A 4,497-nucleotide genomic window follows, 5' to 3' on the forward strand; every position below is an offset into this window, starting at 1 on the left:
AAAGTTATTTTTGACAAACTGTAATTGGAGTTGTTTGTTGTTGTTGTAATTGGAGTTGTTTGACTAGCAACCAACTTCTTGAGTTGGTTGCTAGTCTTCATTTTGATGACAAACATTGTCTGTTGATCTCAAAACAATTTATACTGTTGATTTTCTGCAACTCGACTTCAATTAATTTTTGATTTTTGAACAGATGTCTCTTCTTTTCATGCCTGTCATTTCTTTGGACTGTTTCATCCATTGTTTCATTTTCTTGTTTGCTGATTTTTGTTAATTGAGATATTTTCAGATTGTTGAGTGAGATCTTCCCAAATTTATAGTAAGGAGTCTACATTTTTATCATGATTTAAACATTTTTTAGGACAACTGGTCTCATCTTCACAAAAAAACTGGATTTCTTAATATTAGTATTTGTTCCTCTGAATTTAACATAGAGTCATTGCATCTAAGTGTTTTGATTATATTCTTCGTTAGTGAAATCATTTAAATATTATACCCAAAGTCAGTAAAAGGAATAAAATTATTTAATGATATGGATGTATATTTGTGTGGTTTCTCATTACATACATCCAGTTTTCAAAGAAGTAAATGTGCTAAAATTTTATATTAATGCAAAATTTCATGTTAAAGGATAAAATGGATTTTATATTAATATAAAATAAATTTTTTTTATTAAATCTTACTATATTTAAACTATTGCTTGCTTTTTGATTAATTGAATAGTATTGATTCATTAGTTTATAACTGAATTTAAATTTCAATAAAAATTTAATATCTGAAGAATATCTATCCCTATTTTAGATTACAGTTATCATATATATTATTAACTGAATTAAAAGAAACTTCATTTGAGTTTAATCAAGTTTAATTACACTGTTTATGCATTTATTTAAAGATCATATGTTTACATTTACTGTAATACAAATTAATGTCAGTGTAAACATATGATTTTTAGAATTTCTTTTTGTAAATTTTAAAAATTTCAAATTAAGTATTAAGTATTTAAAAGTATGATTGAAACAGTTCTGATATTAAAGTTTCAAGTTACATATTCTAAAAAAATTTCCTAAGTGTAGAATTTTCCCAAATAAATTAAATAAAATTTAAAAGTTATCTATGAATTCAATATGATATATAATTTGGCCTTCAGTGGATATGGTATTCCCATAAATATTGTTTAATTACTGTTTTTATTTAATACTGTAGAAAAATAATTTGTGTTTTAATTTAAAAAGTCATTTATCCTCAACATATGTGCTATATTAATTTGTTCTCTTAAGATGGCAATTTAAATTTCCAGGAATAGATTTGTTTTACTCCACAGACTATATGTAGTAATATAATTTAATTATTTAAATAAATATTCTTGTAGTTTACTATTGTTACAGAAACTTAGAATCTCTCTTATTTAAAGATCATTCTTTATTCTGGTTTAAATATGTGTAAGTTATAAACTTTTGACTTTAAATTGGTTTAGCAATTTGCTTTCTCTCCTGTATTTTTATGTATTATATGTCGATTATTAATGTTATTAATTCAAAAACTGATTAAACCTATAAAATAGGTCAAGTGAATAAGAAATGACGCACTGTCTTAAACCTAAGATGCTTTCTAATTAGATTCAAATCTCTACTTCAAATTAGGTTAATGGCTTAATTTTAAATTTTTATGTGATGTAGAATTTTAAAATAAATATATACATTTATATTAATGCACAATATATCTTATTATGTAGAAAATATATGAGTTTTTACCAATTACTATAAACATGTCAATATATCATCTATTTAATCTTCATTAAAATCATATAAATGTCTAAAAATATTACAAATAAAATAATATGTTATAATATTAAACTGAACTAACCAGTGTGCATTATGTAAAAAATAATTACACAATACTAGTTTAACTTGTTTGCCGGTCTTTGGTTTTCTCTGTTTCATGGTGAACGATTCCTAAACACTTTGCAGGCTATTTCCAATATTTCACGAATTGTTTGGTACAAAAGTTAAAATTTTCAATTTATTTCAAATAAAATAGTTTTTTCAATTTTTAAATATGAAATTCAGATTTATTGTCGTACTTTATTTTAGTAAATTTATCTAAAATATGATCGTCTGATGAAACCTACATTGATATTGTTATTTTGCTTCAGACTAACAACTAAGAGAATTTTTGCAGACATTTTGTAGTTTCTTTGACAATTACTATTCTTCAGATTTATATCAGTATTGGACCATTAATCTGAAAATACACAAATAATTACATATAACCTAATATTTTTGTTTTAAATTTATATAATCTTTTATAAGATTCTTATTTAAATATAAATGTTAGAAATTTATGATGTATTTAAAATTTTAATTATAGTTGTATTATAAAATCTAATTCATCAGTAATAATTAATATACAGTAGTGCCTCGTATAACGTACTTAATCCGTTCAAGGTGCATGTCCGTTAAGTGAATAGTCCGTTATACGAAACGCATTTTCCCATAGAAATACGTGTTAAAACATATAATTCGTTCCGCAGCATAAAATAACCGTACTCTACCATAAAAAAATGAAAATGGAGCAGTCACCAATTATGCCGGGTAGTCAGATNAAAAGTTTTTTAATAAGTGATGATTTACTTTTATCAATCAACAATTGCAATTGGACATATTTAGAAGTGAAGAAATTATTCTTATGAGGTTGATTTATACATTTAAATATGTCATCTGGACCAACGTTCTTGAAATCAAGCATTTTTAATCACTAGAATTACTTCCTCAGGATCACACTTTTAATGAATTATGTATCAAACTCTTTTAAAATATGCAATGATCTTAAAATTTTAAATACAGTATATAAGAATGTAATCAGAAGTATAAAAATGTATAAATAAAAATATGTAATAATGAAAATTATACTCGGTTTTAAAAATTTTAAATGAGTTGTTTATAGAAGTAATGACTGCATTTAAATTACAGAAAAAATATGTAAAAATAAAATATATCATATCATACATTATTGAAAATAAAATTTTAAACTAGAATAAAATATAATTAAATTGAAAAACAACAATTAAAAAAATTTATTAAGTAAAAATAATTATGGTAAATAATTTTTATATACTTTATTCTCACTTAAATTCAGAAGAAAGGAATTTCTTTGAAGTATTTTATTTAATGTTTAAAAATTTTTAATTATATTTATCATATTAATTAACTTGAAGAATTGAAAAATTAATAAAATTTTATTAAATAAATAAATTTAAATGTTGGAAGTAAAATTTTAACTTTTTAAGTAGATTTGATATAAATTAACAAATAAAAATACTATGATTATCAATTTTGGTATCAAAATTAACCATAATAATAAGTTAATAGAAAAGTGTTAAATTGATAACTACTAAATAATGATTGTTATAATTTAGGATGTTGAACTTTCAGATATTTTTAATTAAAAACACAAGCTATTTTTCCTTATTATGTAATCACTTAGGAATTTTTTCCTTATTGCAGTTTTCTGGTTTAGTCTTGATGTGACATTTGAGTAGGTTAATTGTCCACTGCTTTTATTACAGGAACATCATGAATAACATTTATTTTCTTTCTTGTTCCTTTTGTGTGATAATATGATGTATAGTTTATTTTTATGCACATTATATGATACAAATCTTTTGTAGTTTAAATATAAACATACATTTCTTTCAAGGAAACTATCATTTTATTTTGCGTTTATTATAAAAATAAGTTTGCGTCATTGTTTTTTAAGGTAACAATAATTAATTCTTACATAATCTCTATGGTATGTGTATTTTAGAAAATTCATTAAATCAATCTGAAAAAGTGAGACTTGTTTTGTTAAAATTTGACTACTTGTAATTAATTGTTTAATATAAAACAAATTATTGTTGATTATAAGTTTGTGTGTGTGTACACAATATACATACAGCATGTGTGTGTGTATATATATACACAATTATATCATATCATTGTATCTTATATCATATCATTGTATTATATATATATATATATGATAAACACAATTTTTTTTACTTAAAATAAATAAATTTATTTGTAAAAATATCTTCTATTCCTTTATAACATTTCTAGTAATCCTACAGTGTACTATAAAAGTGTCCTACTTTCTATTTTGATTATAACAAATGGGTGATTTCAGGTCAGTTTAACTTTGCCCTATAATTCTTTTAACAGTTTCTGAAAAGTTAATAGATAATTTTAAACTGATAAGAAACAAATTAGCATTTTTTTATTCTCATGTATCCAATGCTACAAAATTAGAAAATTTATTTACTTTCAGGAAGTGTGACATAAAAAACAAAGTGGTTTTTAACTAGAAAAAGATATAACTGGTCTGTGTAGTCTGATATAAATATAAACAGTAGAAATAATTATAACAATAGCCTTTGTAGATTTATAACAATAAACATTTTATGCTGTACAAAAATGAAACACAAATTAATTTTATTTGCTTTAAATTAAGAACTGT

The 4,497-nt window shown here is 22.5% G+C and overlaps 1 long non-coding RNA gene across 1 annotated transcript; it reads right to left on the bottom strand.

The window, feature by feature from the left end:
* Positions 1-1,457: 1,457 nt before the first annotated feature.
* On the bottom strand, positions 1,458-4,434 carry LOC111623858. The gene is made up of 3 exons (XR_002756487.1): positions 4,303-4,434; positions 4,133-4,205; positions 1,458-2,244 (listed from the first exon to the last, which is right to left on the bottom strand). It is a non-coding gene; the product is annotated as an uncharacterized LOC111623858 (long non-coding RNA).
* Between the last annotated feature and the right edge of the window lie 63 nt (positions 4,435-4,497).

This window comes from Centruroides sculpturatus, unplaced genomic scaffold, assembly GCF_000671375.1.
Source record: "Centruroides sculpturatus isolate CEXI.00-Female unplaced genomic scaffold, Cexi_2.0 scaffold325, whole genome shotgun sequence".
NCBI lineage: Eukaryota > Metazoa > Arthropoda > Arachnida > Scorpiones > Buthidae > Centruroides > Centruroides sculpturatus.